Source organism: Cavia porcellus, unplaced genomic scaffold (assembly GCF_034190915.1).
Source record: "Cavia porcellus strain 051 isolate PalLab524CR breed Dunkin Hartley unplaced genomic scaffold, mCavPor4.1 scaffold_24, whole genome shotgun sequence".
Classification (NCBI taxonomy): Eukaryota; Metazoa; Chordata; class Mammalia; order Rodentia; family Caviidae; genus Cavia; species Cavia porcellus.
In genome coordinates this window covers 32625642-32650147 of record NW_026947507.1, presented here as the reverse complement: position 1 = coordinate 32650147, position 24506 = coordinate 32625642, and the positions used below count along the sequence as shown (strand labels likewise).

General features: G+C 40.7%; 1 protein-coding gene and 1 long non-coding RNA gene across 4 annotated transcripts in view; one reads left to right on the top strand and one right to left on the bottom strand.

Moving 5' to 3' along the window:
- The window catches only part of Psd3 (pleckstrin and Sec7 domain containing 3), a 505243-nt gene that overhangs the window by 171909 nt on the left and 308828 nt on the right, over nt 1-24506 (top strand). The window lies entirely within an intron of this gene.
- LOC134472701 (uncharacterized) lies at nt 919-19360 on the bottom strand. Its single transcript, XR_010042627.1, has 3 exons — nt 19245-19360; nt 9012-9087; nt 919-3587 (listed from the first exon to the last, which is right to left on the bottom strand). It is a non-coding gene; the product is annotated as an uncharacterized LOC134472701 (long non-coding RNA).

The window sequence follows — 24506 nt, the reverse complement described above, 5'->3', positions numbered from 1 at the left end:
TGCTGTTTCATCTACTGAGATAACGAAGCAGTGTTGCAGCATCCAATCGGGAGGCGTGCTGGAAAGCTTAGCCCTGTTGCCTACTTACTCTGTTATTTTTATTTTGTCTGAGAGATCCCATTTCTTTTAGGCTGGTAATTTTATTACTGTGTTTATTTTTGTCGTGCTTGAGGATTTTGAACCCCGGGCCTCACATGTGTTAAGCAAGTTGTCTGCTGCTGAGTTGTGTACTTGTCACGCAGCTGTTGAAAAGCTGAGGAGTAGGGGAGAATGGAGAGCCCTGTTGTCCAGCTACTGTGGAGGCTGCTACAGGAGAATCCTGAACTCAGGAGTCTGGGGCCAGTCGGGAAACAATGTCCTGAGGCTGAGGAGCAGGTTTGCCTTTGTTTAAGGAGACAGTCAGATCAACTTGGAAACTGCAGTTTCCTGTTACCAGTCTCTACTCCAGGCTTGTTTTCAGGGTAATTCTCCTTTCAGGGACATTCAAGTACCTTCTCACCTGAGATTTCTATGATGAAACTTATTTTAATTTCATTTTTTCTATGTATTACATTTAGAATGTTATATTTTTCCTTTCTACTTATGTAGGTAAAAGACTTATGAATTTTATATCAGGATAATAATATCATATCCATGTCAGATACAATGAAGAGCTTTTCTTTCCAGAAACTTGCTGCTCCAGGTCTAACTGAAGTCAAACATTTTTGTGTACTTATTAGCTATTTATGATTCATTTAAAGGGCTTTCCTGCTTATATGTTTTATATTGAAGGGCTCTTTTTTTTTTTTTAATGACTTATAGAGTCTGTTTGGGTGCTGCAGTAAATATGTGTCCTTGGTATGTCACACCATGACTGAACAAAAATTTTTTGGTAGGTGTATGAACTGCTTTGCAAAGTGTGCTTTTAGCAACGTCTCCTTTCATTGTTCATTCCATAAACTAGTCTGGCTTTTATTTCATTTTGTTTTATGTTAGCTAGGTGGTATCATTTCTAAAGATTTTTTTATTATTTAAGGTAGTAAAATACAGCAGAACAAGTCAGAATAAAGCCAACTAAGATTGTACAGTGAAATTGGTACAGAACTTCACAGCAGGTTACCGGGATAACAGTAATAGGTACCACAGTATATCTCGCTATCTTCACAATAGTTGTTCTTTCAATCCTGTATAGCACAGTAAAATGAAATACGGAACATTATAGAACTTACCAAAACATATTGAATAGAGCAGTACCATTAATCAGAATAAAGCAAAAACAGTGAAAAAAATATTTGTCTTCAAAGACATAGTAGAAAGAAATCCCTTTATTTGATATATTGTATATGGTCATTCTCCCAAGAGATGCTCAGATCTCTGGCTCCCATTTACTAATGGGGGGGTGGGGAGGGAAAGGGGTGGGGATATCTGACTTTCAGCCCGAGCACCGGTGGCTCACTACCGCTTAGCAGGGAGGTGAGCGGGTTGCTTGGTTTCCCAGCGCCCTGGGTATCTTTTTTATTTGTAAAGCGGAGTAGACACATTAACATCCTTCACTCATGCTTCCTTTGGTTCAGCCAGTGTTTCATTAAAACTCCAAGCAAACTTTTAAATATCGGGAGATTTCACCTACAAACTCAGATGTCACCCTGCTGTTGAAGATTTGACACTGAGTGTGCATTCCCCCTGGCGCTAAGTAGCAGGCGGTGCTTCAGAGCACAGGTGCTGAGGTGCCAGCCCTCCCATGTGGTCTCTACCTTGGTGCTCTGCCCGTGCATCTTTCCTCCTGAAGCCTGCAGGCGTTTGGCCAAATAGCTTCTGCCTTAAAGTGCATGAGTTTACAGTTTTAGTTTTGTTTTCTAGTGTGACTCTCGTGATGTCACACTTTGCAAACAAGTCTCATCTAGAGTGGATTTACCATGAAGCCAGTGCAAGAGACTTCAGGGACCCTGAGGCCCCTGTCAGTTTGTTTCTCCTTTTTCTTGGAGAGCTTTCTCCTCCTTCAAGTGTTCAGGCCTCAGGACTCACCTAACCTGCATCTGCCCTGTCCAGCTTTTAATCTGGAAGGGCTGGAGCTGCTGGACCCCTGTAGTGCATGGGGTAGGGCTGCACAGCCAAGAATTGTTCCGTGTGCTGCGTGACTTCAGATGTGCTATGGAACATTTGTATGGGTTTGGACAAATATGTTTCTAATTATTTGAGCTTAAGATGCACTATATAAACACATTTTTGGACATGATTTAAATATCAGTGAGTTTTCTATACCTACCACATGAAGGACAATAACCACTATCAAGGGAAGATTATACTTTTTTTTTTAGCTTTGGAAATTTATTGAAAATTGTCCATCCTTTCCAAATATCATATTCTAAGAGGCAGCATGCATGCTGAGTTACTGCCGCAGCATTCCCGTTACCAGTCTCTACACCAGTCTTGTTTCTAGGGTAATTCTCCTTTCAGGGACAGTCAAGTACCTGACTCACCTGAGATTGCTATGATGGAACTTATTTTAATTCTGTTTTTCCTTTGTATTATATTTAGAATGTTATATTGTTCCTTTCTAGTTAGGTAGTTAAACGATTTATGAATTTTATATCAGGACAATAAAAGAGCCTTGCAAAATATCTGTTAGAGAAAAGGCGTTTTTGCTCTTAAAAAGTTGAGGATTGCTTTGCTTCTTTGACAATAATAACACGTTGGTTTTGGTGTTTCTTTTTTGTTAGTGCGTGTCTCCACAGTCTGTGACATAACACGTCTCGGTTCTCTTTTTCATCCCCTTCCTTTTCCGCCTCTGATTTCCTCTCCATCCTTCTCTGGAAGCAGGGAGGTGGATCATCTTCAAATGGCGGGGGGATCAAGAGAATGCATTTTGAAAAACCATAGTTCCTCAGGAGGGAGGTGAATGACATTGACCAATTTTCAAAGCAATGGTGAACCTTCTTTGACTTAGTTCTTTAGGAATTTCTGGCAGCTCTGTGAACCTCTTCACTGTGCACCTGGAAAATGACGCCCTTCCTGTTGTGCCCTGGAGTGAACGAGGCAGCTGCTTCAGGCTGCAGGAGACAGTGACCGGGACTCTGACTGCCCAGTCCTGCCCTGCCCTGCCTGGCAAGCAGCGGATCTCCTCACAGCTTGGGTGCTTGTTGTACTTAAATATTCAGGTTCTGGAAAGTCTCTCTAGTAATTCTGATTCCATTGTGTGACCCAGAAATCTCGTCTGTGAATGAGCACTTGAGATGCTGCATGTCTAGAAACGTCTTGGTGGCATTCTGAACAGCCCTGCTCAGAAGGTGCAGTAACTGTGTGATCTCTGAGGAAGCAGAGGAAGGGAAGGTTGGTCCCGTTCTAAGTGCCTAAGAGGTAATGGTAGGGATTTGTGAGATAAAGCAGAGACACCAAGCACCTGTATGGTTGGATTTTCCCTGTGGAGGAGTGCGGTCCAGTGCAATCTTTGTTTTAAATTGTAGAACAAACACTTCTGGGAGAAGCCAGAGCCCAGGCTCAAGAAGAGATCACTCTGCTTGTTTTGCTCTAGTTACAGCTCTGACGAATTGTATCCTCAGAGGCCGAATAGATTTGCAGATAAATTATAGAGCCATTCTTGGTATTCACTGAAAATCGTGAAGAAAGAGACAGTTGTTAAAAACTTGAGAGGCATAAACCTCTATTTTTAGAAAGAAGAATTAAGGGAACTGTAGAGACTGTGAGTTTGAGGGTAATCTTAAGTCACTTTTAAGTGGATCATTAAAAGTATTGAGCAGGGCTAGGGTTGCTGAGCCAAGTCGAATATCTTACAGATTGAAGGAGCCCAAGGGGGTAAATGGGAAGCTTTGAGGCCCGGAGAAGTCTGATAGGTCTGTGAAATGCAAAGTTCTATGTCATTGCTGGAAAGCCACACATTAGGCGCAGTATTAACATGCCCTAAGTGGATGCTACTGGAACACAGTTGGGGACATGATGTGCTACAAATAGGCCTTGGGGACAATATCAAGAGTGTTTTTGTGATTTTTATTTATGTCAGGCGTCAATTGGCCAGAAATGAGCTTCCGGACAAGTGAAGGCTTTCAAAGATGTTTCCTTTTTCAACATGCATTGAACAGCTAGCTACCTTTGGGTTGCTAAGCTGTGGAGGCAGATGAAGATCCAATCTGACTATGAAGTCAGGTCAGGGAAACAAGTTATGTGATTCTCATACAGCGTGGCTTCTGCTATGGTAGAAGTAAGAATCAGGGACTCTGGGGGGTTATCAAAGGAAAATCTGAGACTGTGGGAGGGAAGGTTTCCTGGAAAAGGAAACTTAACTGAGCCAAATTTTTGAGGTTGAGTGAGTGCTGGAAAGAAAGATGTTCTGATCATGCAGAAGCACATGTAAAGCTGTGGTGTCTGGCAAACCAAGATTGTTCAGGGCAGCTGGTGTCAACAGGGAAGTAATGAGACAAACTTGGGGTAGTCAGGGACCAGAGTACCAATGATCTTATATGCCATGGTGTAGCATACTAAATTCTTCTATTTTATTTAGTCAAACAATAGTAGATTGCTTCTTCACATTGGCATTTAGGAAATCAGTCTGAAAGCAGTGGGGAAGTGGATGGTGGTGATGGAGAGGGAGGCTGCTTGTTAGGAAGGCGTGTACTTGGGAATTTCTCATCTTCTGATGTGGTTGCTTGAGTTCTAGCCATCGGGCTGAGAGCAGGAAGGGTGCAGGGGAGAGTTAGAAGGGTAAAGGGCCACACAGTAGGTACGATTTAAAGGTATTTTGGAGGAATGGTGGAGATCACTTCTGGTTATGTTCACTGTCTGTATGTGGTGCCGTGACTGCAGTTAGCTGTCTAGGGAACCTGAAAACGTCATCTCTTTCTTCTGGGTGGCCGTGTGCCTGGGGTATAGATGAAGGAGATGTGCGTAATGGGTTTGCTCCCTGCTTTTCTCCCAGAGAGGAGTGCAGGAATACGGGGGACTCAGGATGAAGACTTGAACTGCGGGGGTGACAATAGGGAGGGGAAAAGTACTCCAGACATTTGATGGTGCTGAGACTCATAACCGATTGGATGTCAGAAGCAAGCAAGGGAAATGCGCTGAGGGCAGTTTTGCTGTGCCTCATTTTCTTTACGTATTGATCGATTCTTCCATCCATAGACACTTGGGTGTGTCCATACATTTTTCCATTGTGAATATGGTGCAGAAGTCATGGGGGTGCGGATATGTCTTCAACATACTGATTTCTTTTCTTTGGCCAAATATTCTGAAGTGAAAGTTTGAGTACTATGGTAGTTACATTTTTAGTTTTCTAGGAACCTTCGTACTATTTCTTCCTTTCTTTCTTTCTTTCTTTCTTTCTTTCTTTCTTTCTTTCTTTCTTTCTTCCTTTCTTTTCTGCTACTAGAGGTCAAACTCACAACCTCACATTTGCTAAGCAAGCACTTAAGCTGCTGAGCTAAACCCCCAGCCCTGTATTATTTTCAATAAGGGCTACACTGATTTACACTCCAAGCAACAGTGTACAAGGTGCAATACATTCTGGAAAATTTCCCTTGCTCTGCAGGAGCTTTTCAGTTTGGTGCAGTCCTGTTTGTCTGTTGTTCCTTTTCATGCCTGTGTTTTTGATGTTATAAAGAAACTCATTGTCCACACCCATCTCAGGAAGCCCCCCCGCTATGTTTTCTTCTAGCTGTTTTTCAGTTTCAAGTCCTCTATGTAAGTCTTTAGTACATTTGTTTAGGGTTAGTGGTTTAGGGGAAGCTACAATTAAACAAAATGATAAAATGACGGTTAAAGTCACACACGGGAGATGGTTGCTGTTGACCTTCGGAGCTCTAGGAGTTTATGTGATGTGCTCCATTCTGGCTTTCGTCATTGTGAAAGGAGAGTGTGCTTGCAAGCTAAAATTTTAGATATATTTATCACTGAGTGAGTGTATTTTATGGGGATAGTTTGGAGATACTTAGTACAGGGGCCATCATGTAATAGCTTGAAATTTGGAGCCCCAGCTGTCACTGATGACCGCTTTCTTTGAGCTTTGGCATCGGGGTTGCAGGGAGGGTGAGGATTCAGGTCGGGGCTGATGTGGTCCGAGGTAGGTTGTGCACCTGAACATGATGAGCAGCTCATTCCTGTGAGGCTGATCCTAGACCTAGAAGTACAGGGAATTCACAGGCACAAACGATCCTGAGATGTGGACTATGATGCCATTCTAACTTAATTATAGAGACCTATTGGGAGGTTTCTAGATTTTCTTTCAAACAGTATTTTTTTTTCCTCCCTGAAAGTTTACAAACATGTAGAAAGTGGTTTTGTCTTTGCCACTGATTCTTGTGAATAGTTAGGCAACACTGCCCCCTGGTGGTGTAAGGCCGTGATACAGCTTAGTAGCCTTTTTACAGTAAGGCGCTGTTTGATTTTTCTGCTAACAAGATTTCTTTCAGGTGTAGAGGTCAGTTAATACGCTTTTGTTCTTTGTTTTAATCAAATGGCTTATCAAAATGCCAGTCTTGTGCAAATAGTCTCTGTTATGCCTTAATATCCTTATGATACATGAATTAAAGATTTGGAAATTTCATGGCAAAGCCACTTATATTTTAAAAAACATAAATATTAATGAACAGTCTTTTTTAGAGAGAAATTTTGGTGGGTACCTGAGAATAGTAATATTTGAATACAAAGATCATTGAGGTAGTATATAAAAGTTAGACTGTTGCTTTTTTAACCCTCGTGTATACATTTTATAAAAATTTCTGAAGAAAATCAGTACAATTAAATGTGCAGTAATTGAAAGACTAATGTGGAAATTCCCAAATTGACTGTTAACCGATACATTTTCCATTAACATTTGTTTTACTGTGTATTAGATTATCGTGTGTGTTAACAAAGTGAGCATTTGTCTTAATTTTTGGGTGCTGTTCTGAGATCTTGGCTTCACTGGGATAATGCTGACGGGAGGTGTATGTGCGTGTGTCTGTATTTGTGCACAGCTTCATCTGCATATCTATACCTACAGCCCTGGATGTGAATTGTAAGAAGATAGAAATGCTGCCTCAGGAAAGTAGAGGTAAAGATTCTATTTTCCATTTTATCAAAGTAAGCAGAAGTGAACATTTTTACATTTATTCGATGACATCTTCTTAGTTGCTCTGCAAACTTCAGACTGATGTTCTGGTACATTTCCCTCGCTGTGTCCCGAGTGAGACCCCTGGGGCTGACTTGGGCCGAGCACCTCAGGTCACACAGCAAGGCAGGCATAACAACGCTAGCTGGGAGTTCGAGGGTGACCTCAGGGGCGAGGTCTCTCCACCGCATCCCGCAGCTGGATGGGGCTTGGCAGGGTGCCACTCTACCCACCCCAGTGCCAGCCTACTAACTTCATTTGCACTTGGGTTTTGCTTCCCGTGTTATTCATCACCAGTCTCATGTTGAATAAGCGGTTTAACCTTTCTGGCTCTACTTCCCCTTTAGTTTTTCTTTTTTTTTTTTTTAATTTTCTTTTAAAATTTTTTTTATTGGTACCGGGGATCAAACCCACGACTGCCTGCTTGCAAGGCAGGTGCTTATGCCGCTGAGCTAAATCCCCAGCCCCCCTTTTAGTTTTTCTTGAGTTTGGCTCTTGCTCTGTAGTTCAGGCTGGCCTTGGACTCGCTGTGTAGTGCAGACTGACTTTGAACTGTCGCCTTATCCTTTCAAATGTTGGGATTACAGGTGTGCTCCACTTTTTATTTTTATCTTTTTTTAAAAAAATCTTTAAACCGAAGTCTTTGTGTTCCCTGAGGGTTGGGAAATGAGGACGTGGTTGTTGGTATGAGTCTGTTCTCACTAAAACCTCCTTTTCTCTGTATTTCTATTGGCCTTCTACCATTTGAAGGCACAGCACACTTTTTTCTGCTCAAAAACAATTTAACTTTTGATTCAGATTTGCTTGGTCCTATCTAGTTGGTTGATGCAGTGTGGATATTGCCCCAACAAGTAGCTTCTTCGATTTTTCCTTTGGAATAGAAAGAATATGTGGCTTAAGGCACTGGATGATTTGGTACAAATTCCTTTCCATTGGTAGCATTTGAATGCTGAAACATTTTTGATGAGTCAAAGAGTCCCAGCAAATAAATTGGGATGACTCAAGGTAAAACCCAACTGATGTGGGAAAAATTAGTTGAGTGTATTTGCTCTTCTGATGCTGGAGTGTTAAGTTTCGAAATATGGGCCTCTTCCTTATCTTTAGAACTACTGTCCTGGTGAACTTTGAGGCACTCTTGGTTTAAAGAACAGAGCTAAAGAAGATACAGACCTTGTTTTAAATTTGTACTCAAATGAAAAATGACTATAGACTTTTTTCTGGTGGCAGATTTCCCAGAACTTCTTGGTAGTTGATATTTGTGTAGTTTGATTTCCATATTTAGATAGTATTTTTTATTCTTTTACTTTGCAGTTTGTTACCGGGCATTGAACTCACGACCACCTGCTTACCAGGCAGGTGCTTATGCTACTGAGCTACATCCCCGGCTAAACAGTATTTTTTAAAGGGTAGGGTAAGAAATAATTATTTCCTTTATTTAACACACTCAATTTCTACAAATGTGTACTAAACATTTGCTATGTATTCAGTACTGGTAATCCTTTCTTATAAGGAGCTAATGAATTTATAAGGAAGACAGTGTTCATTCTAGGAACCATTAAATAGAAGATAATATGTAATTGAGTGCCAAGTGATGGGCACAGATCTCATGAACAGATGACTAATTCCTTGCTAATATCCTGCAGAGACAGACATGTGCTTTTATAAGGAGACAGACTGAGATCAGGATCAGCAGCAAACTCGGGGCTTTCAGAAACTGTGGGTATCTGAAGTTAATGTATAGAACAGAGAGAGCAGACGAGGAGGGCGGAGGAAGGTGCATAATCAGAGGCTCCTGTGAGGGCTGGTCATTGGTGCTTTGCATATAAGGCTAGAAATTCATTTTAAAATGGATGAAAAGAATAGAGAGAATGTGCTGTTCTAGAAGTAGGTGAAAGTGGGTTTAAAATGTTAGAGAGGACGGCAGAATACTGACCCTGCTGGAGAAGTGGGTTAGCACTTGACCGTGGCAGGCTGGGGGCTCAGCAGGTGTGAAGCCTTGGCTTCCATCCCTGGCAAAAAACAAAAGCAAAAACAGAATCAAATATTAAATACACTGTGCTTTAATTTTCCAGACTAGCAGGTGGCAATTCAAAGCATGCATTTTGAGAAGCTTTACTTCCATCTCTGTCTCTGGTATAAATCAGTCATTTTGAAAGCACTAATTTATTTATGTTTTTCTTTCACTCACTGAGACTAACATTTCTGTTTATCTATCCTCCTGATTGGTAGTTGGCTGCTTTTGACATTCTGTATTTGTGTTACCTGTTATTAACTCTGTATTCATCCATATTCATCAGTTTATTATTTTCTACAGATGGTTTGAGTTTAACCATTTCATGTTGAATTCTTAAATTTAGCTTTTTGTTTTATTATTTGGCTGTTATTGTCTGCCTAGGGTATGTTATTCTGTTGGCGTTTATTTTAGGAAGTCATTATTTGTTAGTATCTCTGAATTTTATTTTACATGGGTTTTGCCACCAGCTGCTCATGCTGATTTTCCTTAGCTTGGGTTGTTGTTGTAAGCTGTGATACCCCAGCTCTGAGGTGGGGACTTACTGTCCAGAGACAGCCTGGGCCTGTGCTGCTCACACACCTGCTGGTGTTCTCTGGGCCATCAGAGCTGCCACAGCAAGGACTAACAGCAAATCGAGAGGGTCTGGTGGACTTCTCCTCTCTCCATGCTTCTTCTTGCTTGTAACTATAACTTTGCACTTTGTCCTTTGTTCATGATCTTTGATGCCTTCCAATTTGAGTATAATAGTTGTATGAAAAATAAAGCAGGGGAGGTGGGCAAAGGAAGGTTCATTTTGATGAGTTCACACTGTGTGCATGTGCGGAAATATCCCACCGAACCCCATTAATATGTATAATTAATTCATGTTAATAAAAACACAATAAAGTAATTATGAAATATTTAAAAATGCTGCCACATTCTTTTAATGCCTTGAAATTTCTCTGAATGCTTGGAATCAAGATGAAAATGTATTAGGTGATCGAGAGCTCTGAGTAGCTAATCTGTGACTATCTGAGCCAGATTTTTTATCTTACATGAATCCACAGAAATTTTATGCAATACACACTTTATGTATCTATGTATCTGTCTATCTATATTTGTAATCAGGAAAGGCACCAATGCTTTTTCAAAAGGTGTTTCTCAGAGAACCACTTCTCAGAAACCTGAGTGACAGAAAGATCTGCTTAAAGATGTTTTCATAGTTCAACAAAAATATTTACCATAAAAGTCTTCGAAACAGTTCAATTACTAAATGTATTCAATCTTTATTCATTTTGGAACTATAGCTCATATTGCAAAGACCAAAGGGATTGATAGATAGTTTTAGTTTCTTTTTTTTTTCATTTTGAAAAAATGGTATATTTGTTTTACACAAATGACTTGTTGTAGTTTATTTATGAAAAATGGTTATTTTATGTCCATATATCTGTGGATTATCAGGTATGTTAAAATCATCATTCTGATAAATGAATATCTTTTAGCTTCAGAACATACTGTGGCAGTTGCCTAGAGCATAGAAAATTAGATAAAAATTAAGTAGGAAAGATAATCATAAAAATAAAAGAGCCCAAAGAAAAGTACAATGTATGTGTTAGAATTAAAAGAAAGGGAGAGATCACTGTGAGTAGGGTGAGCTGGGGGTTTAGTGAGGGCTGAACCTTGATCTGGGACATGGGAGACTAGAAGGACATAGCTAGAGGGGGGGAGTAACTTTATGAGCTAAAGTTCGGGGGTGATCATGTAATTTGTGGGGACCCTGTGTTAACCAGTGGAGAGGCAGCATTGAGTAGCCTTTAACAGGATGAGTTCTTCAGTTTAACTTGTAGTCCTGACTATAAGCTACTTAGCTTCTCTATCTTTTTCTTTCCGCCTTTTTTATTCCCTCTCTCTGATAAAACGAGTATCCCAGCATGCCCTTACTTTTATGTGGTGTATGTTACATTTAAAAAGAAAAGTATAATATACAGTACTGCCAAGACAGAAGAATGGAAGTAAGTTTGTAAGTTGATGGGCAGATTACTGAAAGTTTCCAGTGCTAAGATAAAGTAGGAATTGGAAAACTACATCATTTGTGCTAAATCCCAGTCCTATCTTCTTTGTGGATGGAGTTTTATTTTATTGGAGTACAGCTGGTGTTAGTTTACTGTGCTTCTTGGCTGATATTGCTACAAAGGCAGAGTTGTGTATAGACTTTGAGACCCACAAACTATTATTTGGCCTTTATAGAAAAAGTTTGCTGGCCCCTGACTTAGAGAATTACAACTTTACTATAATTACTTTGGGGGTCAATTTAAAATTTCTGATTCGTTTTATTTTGGGGGAATGGAGACAGACAGTTGGATGCTGGTAACAACAATGCCATGAGAGAGTGTTTTAGGTCAGGGAGTGGAGCTCAAAGGTAGTGGTTGATTAGAATGCACATGGCCCTGGATTTAGTATTCCCCCATTAAAAACAAACTACAAAAACCAAACATCACTTCCTTCCAAAACAAAACAAAACAAAACAAAACAAAACAAAACAAAACAAAATAACTCAAACAAATAGACAAACAACCAAAAAAACCCATGGGAAGCGTTGTTTTAGAAATATTAATCTAGCAAAATTGCTTTGAGTGGATTGGAGGTTGTATATTGGTGGTGCAGGAGGAAGCCTAGTTGAGGCTAGCTGTAGCTGACCATTTCTAAAGCCACTCTTCCTTCGTCCTCTAGAGATGGTGATAGGCATGTCAGTGCCTGAGACCAAAAAAATACAACGATAGTCTTGGTGACTGTAGGCGCAGGGAGATGTGACAGCTCTGAAGTGTGACAGTAAAAAGACAGGAGATGTTAATGATGCACCTCAGAAAGGAATTCTTTACCAGCAGCTAGATTTTCAGGCACAGAGTCGTTATGGATTTGACCCCTTGAGTGTGTGACCTGGAAGAAACATCTGCACTAAAGAATTGTTGACTCCTCTACCTCTGGAAACACATAGGGACATAGGTCAGAGCCTGTTTGCTCTCATGCCTCATAGGACTCCAGGAAATGAGAGTATCTTATCTCCATCCAGATTTCCATCTTTGGGGGGGTACCTTTAATGAGCGATCTAGTGGGCTGGCCTAGTGAGTCCCTGGGCTATGTAACTACATGATTTTTACTGGCGATGACCTGTCCAGTGCTTGCGTGAGCAGCACAGGGCAGCAGACCCAAAGCTCTCTTGCACATATGGGCACAGGCTAAGCTTGCCTGCAAAACACAGATTCCTCCCTTCTGTTCATCACATGAAACACTTGTGCCTTCTGGGCGGCTCTTCTCTGCAAAGAGAGCTATGTGTGAGCCACTGATAGCCGTGGTTTACTTCATGGCTTGTGTGTGTGTGTTGCATTGTCAAGACAGACGCGAATGCAACTCTGAGAACTTTGGTTCCACTTGACATGATTTCTTTTGTATTTTGTTCTCTTTATGCTTGTAGTTAAAATAGTGTAACTGATCTGGAATCTCTCTCATTGTTCTGGTAGTTTTGTTCAAGTCTTAGTCCCTTGCCTCAGTGACTAGTTTCACACAGTTCCTTCTTGGCTACTTAATTACTGACATGTCCACTCGCCTTTTTGCTGTATAATAGTCTCCAGTCGGTGAGTTCTTCCCATTCAGTAGGAGCGTGAGGTAGACTGAAGCTCAGTGGAGATATCAGCTCTGAACACCGAAGTCACTGGTATGGAACTAGTGTGGTGTAAACTAGTGTAGAGCTGTACATCGGAATGTTACTTCATGGTTTTCATGTACTCTTACATGTGACATCTTGTTGCCTATATTTACTACTTGGGTTATGCTGAAAAATTAATTGTGAAGTTGTATTCCACTGAGTACAAAAAGCCTAAAGGCAAAGCCCAAGAGCTTGCACAAGTTGCATGGTGGGTAATGGAGCAAGAGACAATTTCCAGTAGCAGTGGTAGTATCGGCTCAGCTGGTACTTCCTTGGTATGTTGTGTGTCCTGGGTACTGTGAAGCACTTTATGTGTTTACAGTACTTAATTAGAGTTTTTTAGCCATACTGGCATGTCTGTGGGATGATACATATTTCTTCTAAGCTCATGCATTTTAAAAAGCAGAGAATACAAAGGGAGCAGTGTAGAAGACCATTCGGACAGCTTTCCTTGAATGCAGGACAATTACCTCTGCATTAGTTAAACTGGGCCTTAGCTATCTCCTTTTCCCTTCAAGTGACTTTAAGTAATGTAAATAGGGCTAGCTGAAGTATTGATGCATAGTCTTTAGAGCCAGCGACAGTTTCCTGTTTCCTTGCATCCTGTCTCTCTATAAACATTTGAGCACAGTGGGATGGCAGAACCACTTGGCTCCAGGAATGTCTACTGGGTTCATGTTGGGAGCCGTGGCACTGTCAAGTCATCAGACGCGGTGATTGCGAGGCCTGTGGGAAAGTACAAAAGCCTGAGCTAGATTACCCCTCTCATCGAGCCCGCCTGTGTGGCACCTGTTTCTTATCACCCCACTAAGTTCCCGCCTCACAGGGTAGTCTGCCTAGCTATTAATCCTATATATAGCCAGTGCCTCCACCCCCGAGAGAGAGACTGAAGCACGGAGGGAGCCGCGGGGAGCGGACCGGTAGAGGCTTCGGGGCAGACTGAAGCACGGAAGGAGCCGCGGAGAGCGGACGGTAGAGGCTTCGGGGCAGACTGTATAAGGAGAGAATAAAGAAAAGCCTGACCACCGCCAGACCTTGTCGTGTGTCTTTCCTGCCGGCCGGGAGCGACATCGACAGGTTCAGACCTCAAGATGAGGGTCTATGACTTCCCAGAGCACACAGGTACATATCATACACTGAAGCAACGTTCTTCTAACTATTTAACCGCTTTCCCAGTTGTGTTATGCAATTGGTCTTTCTGTATGCTGTTCTCTCTGCATATTGCAGAATGCTTTCTGGCCTCCTAGCTAAGCCTAGCTCACAGACTCAGGTAATTCCTACCATCCTCACTGTCCCTCCCTGAGCCACTGCCTTCTTCACAAGTTAATACATTCTGGGTGAGGCCCTGGATCAAGGCCTTTTTCCATGAATCCTCACCTGGACTGGGCTCAGGACCCTTTGGTTTCCCATAACTAAATATGTATTAGTGTCTTTATTCTCACCCTGGGTTGTGTTGGAGGTGGTAGATTGGAATTAACTCCTCAGATTTCCAATAACGTTTCAATGGGATTACAGATACAAACTTCCTGGACCACTGGTGGGGGAGGATTACAATATTTGGATTGCAATGCAGCAGAGCAGAAAGCTGAGAACCAGTTCTTGGTACCACACCTAGAATAACAAAGGAGGAGAGGAAGTGCCACAGACCAAGGAGCCAGCTGAGTGGCAGCGGAGGAGGCTGAATACAGCTAGGACAGGGCATTCATTACCACATGAGCCTGTGGGAGAGAGATTCTAAGGCAAACTTGCATCCTTTCATCTCTTGGCTGGCCATTCTGGGCTTTGCTACTGGGCCTTGGACTCAGTTGTCCTGGGGCTGGTTTTTTGTAATCTGCCACATGGTTGCCTTTAGCGACCCCTACAGAGAGGTAGAACATTTCATTGTGTCCTAACCAAGTTGAGACAAGACCAGGGTTTTTGAAGAATACCTCCTTTTGAAAGAAATAAAAAGCAATAGCAAAGAAATAAAAGCATTTTTAGGAAAGACAACCTGATTCAACTAAGAATAGCCAGAAATCGACTTGGTAAATTCAGTTTATGAAATTCTTCTGTTGCTCCTGTGAATGTGATTTCGATGCTTACTGATTTTCCTACTTTTGGAGAGGTTTGGATTTGGCCCTATTTTGTCTTTGGATGTGTAAGTCCCCTATGATTCTGCTCTGTCCCAGCCAGCCCCGGGCTCTGCCTGCCTTTCTCTTCTGTAATGTCCAGGCGCTACTAGAATCTGGTTCCATTCCAGGCCCAGCAGTTGAAGAAAGCAGTTCCTAACTGATCATAACAGTTCTCCTCCCACATCATGTGAATCTGGAATTTTACGACACCTTGACCTGGCTTTGCAGGTTACATTTGTGATTCTTGGAGTCTTGGTAACATGAGGATACAACAGTGTTTAAATCACCGACTTCAAGGACATTTTACATCAGTCAGTAGGGTCTACATTTTTATTTCATTGTGAGTAGTTTTACCCACTTATCACTGTAAGAAATCGGGTAATATTTGAAATAACTAGACTACTCCACAGGCTGAATTATTTGCTAGTAGCATATTGCATGTTCATTAAAAGCATTTATGGTTTATATTAGTGGAATATAAAATGACATAAGTATGACGATAAATAAGTTAGTAGAATCAGTTGACAAAAAAAAAAGTTAAAATTGCTAGCCTGTGCTAGAATAAAGTAATAAAATTCAACCTAGTGTACAATACTGGCTCTGTTTTTTCCCTTTTGCTTTTTTTTTTTTGTGTGTGTGTGAATTCACATAGGAGATGCCAGCTAAATGCCTTTCTTCCTTCTCTTTCTCCTTCCCTCCCTCCTTTTTTCTCCTTCCTTTCTCTTTGCCTTTCCTTCTTCATTTCTCTCTCTCTCTCTCTTTTCCTTCCTTCCTTCTTTCACCTTTGGTGCTTTGTGCTCTCATTATTCTCTGATTGTTTATTGGCCAGCTTACTGAAACTTTCCCTGAATTCTTCATCTGCAGAGAGTTACAAAACTTAGATGACCGTGGCTGTGCTGGGGAATGGACCCAGATCACTTGCGTGTTAGGCCTAGTGCTCTATTTTTAATTATTTTGAATAACAGAGAATCTTTGGAGCAGACTCACATGCCAGAGCACTGAAAATACAGAAAACAAGAAAACATAGTCACTGTAAACAATACAAAACAATTATGGCTTCAGGATGCTCTGGGTAGCACAGACATTGATTTTTTTCTTGGTTCCTAGCAGTTGTAAATTAAGGGCATCATCTTAGTTTACATAATCTTTACAATAGCAGTAGCTTCATTGAACATCTTCATGCAGGATTTAAGTTTGTATTTTTTCTTTTTCCTTTTAACATGAGCTTGATAACATATAGATTGGAAAGAATAAATCCACCTAGAGATGGGAAGAAAAGAGAGGCAGGAGGTCTATTTCACAGGCCATTACATCATTTAGTGGAGGCTCTGTTCTGTTTGTAGGACAACATCGCTTCTAGTATTGGAAAGCAGTGTATTTTGCTTTTTCTTGTTTCCCGCAGTTCCGTTCACTGACTTGACTTTGCATCAGACAAGGTGCAGGCTGGGAGTGTACCAAGTAGAAATGGCCTGATAAATACCCCAGCCCTCCAGTTAACTTTTGAAACTATAGGGAAATTATGACCTTTCACTATGTGTCAGTATTAAATAGCTTAACCTAAGCGTTTCTGTGTCTCCCCTGTAAAAGAAGGTATGGAGTAGGAAATATCTTGAGTATGAGGCTCTTCTGTTTTGCTTCCTTAGAAGAAGGGATGTTTACTGGTTTAAGAAAGGAGGGCAAAAGGATGTGTGCCTTTTGGTCTTTTTTTCCATCTTAAAGAACTTTCTCCCATACCAGGGAAGGCCCAGCAAGTTCAACATGTGTGTCTTCAGAAACTGGTGATTCATAAACCAGTTAATGTTTGCATTAAGCTCTCCAGGGATGTCTTTCTTGCTCTCAGCCTATTCTGGGAAGCATTTTTTGGAGAGATTTTTGAAAAGCGAAGAAGCTGGTGCTTTTAGCTTACAAATTTCAATGACACTAATATTAATGTTAATTACAATAATAACAGTAGTTAACTCTAGGCTTTTATTGTATATTAGTTGCTACTCAGAGTGCTTTATTTATTTATAAGCATGGTTTATTTAATCTTTAGAAAAAACCCATTATTATTCCCATTTTGTTGGATGAGAAAATTGAGGGCTATTGAGGTGAAGTAATTGGCTCAAAGCAGCATCACTGGAAAGCAACAGAACCCTGATTACAAGTCCAGATCCTGTGTTCCAGCTACAGGGCTTCACTGGTCTGTAATTTAAAGGTATGTGCCTCAGAGGTAAGGAGCGGAAGCTGGATGATTTTAAGTCTTTGATCCAAAGTCCCAGGAGCCAGCAGTATGAAAATCCGCGTCTAGAATTTATTTCCACTTTATTGGTGTGTACTTCTTTAGGTTTACTCTCTAACCTTTATCATCTTATGGCTGGCCCAGTCTTGTTGAGAAATATAATTGGTTTGCTATGGTTTTGAGTCCTGGAAATTATTTTTTCCATTTAGAATGATTTTCTTGGTATGGAAGCTTGCAGGAGAGAATTTACCTTGGTGGTAGAAAAGGTGAATAACCTGGCTGGGGATATAGCTCAGCACCACAGAACCTGTCTGGCAAGTGTGAGGTGCCGCCCCCCCCCCCAAAAAAAAAAAAAGGAAAAAGAAAGAGAAAAGGTGAACATTGGTGCCATAGTTCTTGTTTTTGAATCCTGCTTGTGCCAGTTTTAGCTATGTGATCTTGGACAAGTCATAGACCTCTCTTATATTTTAATAGTCTCATCTGTAAAATGGGTTAATCACACAGGGCTGCTGGTAGGAATTAGATACGTTCATACGGTAAAATTTCATACTTCAATGTCTGGCATGTGACAGAACATTTTCTGCTTTGATTAGATTATTGTTTGTTAGAAATGACCATTAAATTAAACCCAACACATTTTCTAGCACATGTTTGGTATTCTGTGGCTGTATACGGAAAGAAGGAAAATAATTCTAAGTTGCCTTCTGTTGTTGACCTATGCTTTTCATGCTGATTTGCAGAATAATGTAGAGGATGAGTTATTTTTGCTGTTTGTGTCAACAGCCCTTATTCACCAAGTCGGAGGAGCAATATTCTGTTACTCGTCTTCTGTTACTTTCTAACACTTTTTTTTATCTACAAAACTATTAGTTTTTATTGAGACTGTGTTGAAGAGTATTGAATACATCCAAGGTACTATTAGTGACAAAAAGTTTGTGCCACCGTTTTTAAAAATGGATGTTAATGTCTTTGAATCTTTTCTTGTCACATTTCCAAGTCGTATCAATTACCCATTAAATATTAATTTTATCACAGGAGCAGTAATGTAATCATCAGTAAAAAAGACTAGATGGCAGTACATTTAGCAGTGAGAGGAAACCTGGCAAAGCAGGATTTATGTCATTCTCCAGCAGCTTTTGTACAAGATTTTTGCATTTTCCGTTTCTTTTTCAAATAACACTAGAATCAAACCCCTTTAAAGGGAACTCACCCATCCCTGTTCACGTGTGTCATTCCTGCATCAGAGAAAATGCTGCATAATCCTGAGATGACAGCCCCACCTCTGATGTCACTGAGGATGGTACAATCCTCTCCGAGCCTTTGCCGGGCTTCCTGCTGCTGCACTGGGGACATGGTTATATTAAAGCCAACTCCCGGCATCTCAGTTATCTCCTTGGAAGTAGTTTTCACAATTAAAAAAAGCCCTACGGTGGCTGTTTTCGGTAAGCTCCCAAGGTAGAGAGCCACAGAGGCAGAGAGGGAGAGCGAGCTGGGGAACAGGCTGCTCCGCCTTTGTGAGAGGGACCAAGGCAGCAGCTCCTCGGCTCAGCTCGGGTTCCAAGTGCCCAAAGTGCTTCCATTTACATCACCGTGTACGGTGCAGGGCAGAGGGGGCTGCCAGGAGATCTGAAACTAATTTGCCTCCAGTTGACTAGAACAGCGTATTTTGCATTAGCTTGCTTCTTTTCTAGCTAACTTTTTCTCAAGCATTAAACTGATGAACTGGGCATTTTCTATGATCAATGGGTAACTGCTGGAGCTACAGTAATCTCTGTGAGTAACCTCTATTTGTAGGTCTATGCAGGCAAATATATTTTGATTTATCTATCTCTTGTAATATGCTGCTGTGAAATTATCCGTCGGTATTATTGACTGCCTTTGCTTACTAGTCTTGTCTTCTGGCCGTCCCAGGAGGAGACTTCGGGGGCTAGCCCGGCTTCTGAAGACTGCTGCCATAGGGAAGAGCCTATTGCGTTCATTTGGGAGCCCCCAACAATCTTTAATTCCCCAGTGATCAGAAAGATGTCACCTTTACTGTACCTCACCTGGCTTTAACTTGGAATGTTTATTGTTGCATCTGGCATTGAATTTTTCAAAAATTGTATTTTTTAAAATAGAAAGCAGAATATTATTCTTACCTGTAATCTTACTTCATCCCCGCCGCCCAGCTTTACTGGGAATACAGAATTGTATCACCCTGCCACTCTATTTCTGTGCCTGTCTGGGATGTACTATATAGGCAGCAAGAGTCCCTGCAGTTTTAGAAAGACATCATATTGTGGTGCTGGTTGGGATGGGGAGGAGTTTCTCTTAAAGAACCCAAACTCCTTTTCATCTGCTCGCTGGCATCCGAGCTGCATCTGAATAGTGGAGCGGAGGACAGGGTTGGTTACATGCACGCTCTGGGAACAGTAAGGCTGAGTGGAATCCCTGCTGGAAGCTCAGAGCAGCTGTTTTATTTCCTAGGTTTACACGCAGGGGTGTATCTTTGCTGTCTGTCCAAAGTGTCACTTTTATAGTAACTAAAGATTTATGTCTCTCTTACCAGGGAAACATTCAACTTTCTGTAAAAATTGCAAGTGTAGATACCTTTGGAGTCGTTGTTTGCCTTCCTTTGTAGCCTGAGTTTCTGAGCCTGAAAACTGCTGAATGTGAATGTGGTTCCCTTGAGGCTCATAAACCGGTGGCTGATTAAAGCTGTGGTTTACCCCTGGCACTGACATCTGTCTTGAGAAGTGCCAGTCCGGAGAGCGGCAGCTGTAATTCACCATTATTGGTAGGAACTCTGGCTGCTTGGCACTTGTAATTATTTTTTTTTTAAAAGAACTACGTAACATTAAAACCTCAATTTTAATTTCTTAAGTACCAAACTGCTTCTTAAAATACTTTACAGAAGAAGCATTTAATAGTAATACCCCTGCATTCATGTTAACTTCAGCAGGAGGACGTAACTATAAATGATTTTAAACTTTGTTTTTACTTTTAAAAATATAATAAAATCTAAGGAACTCAGTGAAGAGAGGAAAAGTTTGAAAAATGGATTTTTAGAGATGTGGATTCCTAATCAGGAAGAAGCAGTAGGAAATAGGAATAATGGGTTAAAATCAGAGGAGCAACTGATCAGAAGAGATGAAGCTGCAAGGGGAAGCAAAGCACAAAGTGTGGGTGTAAAAGAACAAATTATGAGGGGTGGATGAGAGACAACTCTATTGGCTGAAAAAAGGAAAGCAGATTTTTAAGGATAAACTCAAATCCAGCCCTATATCCAGCCTTTTCCTCCATGGAAAAGAGTGCTCAGCACAGTTGCAGGGACTTTGCTTGGGAATTAACAGGCTGTTCTTTGCCTCCCTCAGCTGGCTAGTGCTGTTTGCAGTGCTGCTGCTTAGTTTACAGAGCTTCCTGTGAAATCGCCTGGAATGGGAATCAATGATCATTCCCCTCCAGGGATTAGAACTGAATGAGAAAAAATGGGTTCTGAATCATTAGTATGTGAAATTTAGTTTGTAGTAAGAACAGCTGTAACCATTAATCACTGAAGGAAGAGCATCCAATTAATGCAATGTTTGCTGCTTGTGTGCACATTTAAAAGCTTGTGTAGTGGTTGGTAGGCCTTTGCTCGGCTTTTGCAGTTCATAAAACCTTAAATATGTGTGCTTTTAGAGTCCTGGAGATGTCCAGACCATAGCTAGCATCCTCAACTGCACACTGCAGTCTTCTCCAAAATGTGACTTTTATTAGGGGAAAGAGAGTGTCCCAAAATATAATGCACTTAGGTTACTCAGTTAGCAAATTCTCATTACTCATACTCATTTTCTGTTATTTTTATCATGCCAAATATATTTTGTCTTGCTAAGGAAAATGGATTAGATTATCCTCCTGTATAGTTTTAATATTTTTTCCCATTGAAGGGAGAATAAAAGCAATGGATCAATTACTTTGTTGCTGGAGATGTTTATTGATTATTAGAATTCATAATTAAGGGTTATAGTTACTTACAGGTGAGGTGTATTTGGCTTTGAGTGGCTTGCTTTTTGTATTTGCTTTGTGAACTGGGCATTTATCCAACATACTTTCTTCAGGGCCACGTACAGATACCATTGTACAGACTTTACTAAGGGTCGAGTTCATATTTGCAGTTATTTTAGCACTTTATGACCTTTTTCCTGTAAGCCTACAGCTCTTGATCATTTATTGTGAGAGATCTTTAACACAAGCTGTGATACCAGGAAGAGACCCTTGACCAGGATCCCAGGGTACTTGGTAATAAGAGGGCAAACCCAGAGCACAACAGCCAAGCCTTTCTCTCAATAAGAATGAAAGACTACTGTTTCTTGGAACTTTCTTTAGTTGTTGTCTCAGTGATTGGATGGTTGGACTTTTCACTTAGGAGATAAGGACTTGCGATTAGAAAATAATAGTTTAAATGCTGTCAGAATGACTTCCTGATACTGTCATTTTCTGGAGCGGTGTTTCTTGTTTTTTACCATGTGTATGAATCATCTGGGGTCCAGATAGAAGCCCACAGAATTCTGCTTGCGAATGTCAGGAGTGGTGCCAGAGAGTCTTCATGTCTACAAACCTCCTGGGTGACTTTGTGTTGTGGTCTTAAACCACCACATTGTTTATAAGGCTCTAGGGCAGTGCTTTCAAATTAAACTTTTGGTGATGATTGGATGTTTTCTATCTGTATAGTACAGTATATGGTGGCCATTAACTGTAAAGATACAGAGCACAGAGGAACTGAACTTTCAATTTTATTAAATTTTAATTAATTTAAATTTTAATAACCATATGTGAACGTGGTTATAGTATTGTACAGCATAGTGTTTAGAGAGTACTCAGTGAGAAATTCATGTGTAATGCTAATTGCCCATGTAGGATCATCCTGAATTCTAGAACTGTGGCCAAAATGATCTCTGGACTTTACCTCTGTCTGAGCTTCATCTACCAGCAGACAGCAGTGCAGCTGGAGTTGCTGGGCTATGATGAAAGGCCCTTTATGGTAAGAGCCATGTTGGCCCTGTGTATTGTTCTCTTCCCCAGTGCTTGACACATATTGGTACTCTGCATCTATTTGCTGAGGAAATAGAAGAACCAACTTGGTCTAAAATTAGGGCACCGCCACCATGATTTCCCAGCATTGTACTCAAGAGTGTATTTTGAAGCAGCACCTAGAACTTGGGCAGGATTTACATGGAGTTTGCTGTGTTTAAGGAGCCATCTTCTTCGTGTGTCAGTCTTGAGGTTCCCCTTAATTCACATCTTACTGGTTATAGGATAGTTTTTATTTCATTCATTCAGCAAAACATTCATTTTGCTAGGTTCTAGCAATATAGGCTCTGGGGATAAAGAAAAGCAAAAATTCTTCTTTTTCGACATTTATTCTAGTGGTGACAACAACAATAACAATAGTAGCAGCAGCAGCAAAAAGCAACACAAAAACGTCTTCCAAGAAATGACAGGATGCAGGTTCTAGGAAATTTACATGTGTAGAATTCATAATTGTAGATAACTGTAGTTTTCTTCAAGGATCTAGGCATAAATGTTATGTCTATATTTTCTGGCAAAACCTGTATACTGTTACTCACAATTGTTCTTGGTAAGCTGCTTTATTGAAATTTCTGCAGTAGATGTGCTAGTTTATTGATTTATTCATTTATTTGACAGATTGTCACTTGTATTTATTTATTTATTCATTTACTTGACAGGTGGTCCAGTTCAGGTTGGCCTTGGACTTGCTTTGTAGCTCAGGCTGGCTCTGAACTCCTGATCCTCCTGCCTCCACCTCCTGACTGATGGCATTATAGGCATATACCACCAGTCCTGGCTGGTTTTTTTTCCTTCCTTGAACTATTTTCTTTTAAGGAGTTTGCTAACCAGAGCAGAAGAAACTTCATTTTATTTGCTGGTTCATCAACAATTTCATTCTCAGAAAGGTCAATTTTTCTGCAGTCAGTCTTATGAAACAGACTCATTTCCTCATAATTTGAAGAAATTGTCTTCCTATTCCATCATTTTATTACAATCCAGTCCATGTGTTATAGAAACAGATGGCTATTTAATACAAAACTCAAAGTACTTTTAAAGTTGATCTGGTTAAGTATTTTTCTTCAGTATATTAAATCAAAAGAAAAAAATTAAGATTACAGTCAGTGGGTTTATAGTTGTCACAGGAAAAGAGTCTCAGCCGAAAAAGAAGAAACATAATGTGTTAATTATATGACCAGATATACAAAGTAGTAGGTGAGATTGCTAGAAAAGGACAATTTCTAATGACTACAGATACCTCCACACCAAGGTACTATGCATATTTTTCATACAAGTGTGAAAATCTCCTTTTTTCCTTGAAGGAAGAATGAAAAGTCTTCCAGCTGTATCTCCTGCATAGAAACAGCGTTAATGATCCCAGCCCTTCTGCTCAGACCAGGCATCATAGCATTCAGCATCACACCCGTCTTCCACGCGATGCACTCTTCTGTTACACGGCAAGGGCATTTTATCTGCGATGTTTGCATTCCTTGTGATCCTTTGAATCACCTTTAACAACAAACAAAACTTTGCAAACTTAATCCTGATGATTCCTTCACCCCTTACATACTGTACACTATATTTTCATTCTTTTAAGGGGGAGAAGTACAGTTAGGCCATGGACTCTTTATTAATTCAGATTCTACTAGCCTCTGGTTTAGGAAAGTGCTAAAGTACTTTTTTTTTTTTTTTTTTACACATAGTAAATCTCTTTGTCACAGATAGGAAACCGAATTTGGGCAGGATTAATCCACTGGGGCCTTTTGGAGGGGAAATGTCTTGAGTCATTCCTACCTTAGTACAAGATGAAGACTGGGAGAAAGACAAAGGGGGCTTCTTTAATCAGGCAGCTGTGGGAGCCCAGAGCAGCTGCTGCGGCCAGGCAGTGGCCTCCGGAGTATGTTGACATTAGCAAAAGCCAGGAAAGGGCTAGAGTGGTAATGGTGCCGATACTGGAGGAAGGAGAGCATCTTGGGAGGTCCAGCATCTCTTGCGTCTTTGTTGATTTTGTTCCCGTTTGCTGTGGCACAGGCGCTCGTTATCTTTCACCTCTGTGGTGGCCATTCTCAAGTCTGTTTATGCTCACACACTCACCCTTATGTCTTGTACTTGCTACCAAGATGGTCCTTCTAATACACTCAGCAGCTACCACACTCTTGACAGTAGTGTTTGGATCCACTGTGTTCAGTATATGGAAGATAATTAAATGTAGGTGGAGTGTATGAATTTGGAAACAGTGAACATTTAATGGGAAGTCCCGCGGTCCTATTTTAAAAGTAAGCAGAGAAAAAAAAAAATCTTAAAGTGGAAGAATTTTGTATTTTCCTGCCTTCTTCTTTCCTCTTTCTTCTTTCTTTCTTTCTTTCTTTCTT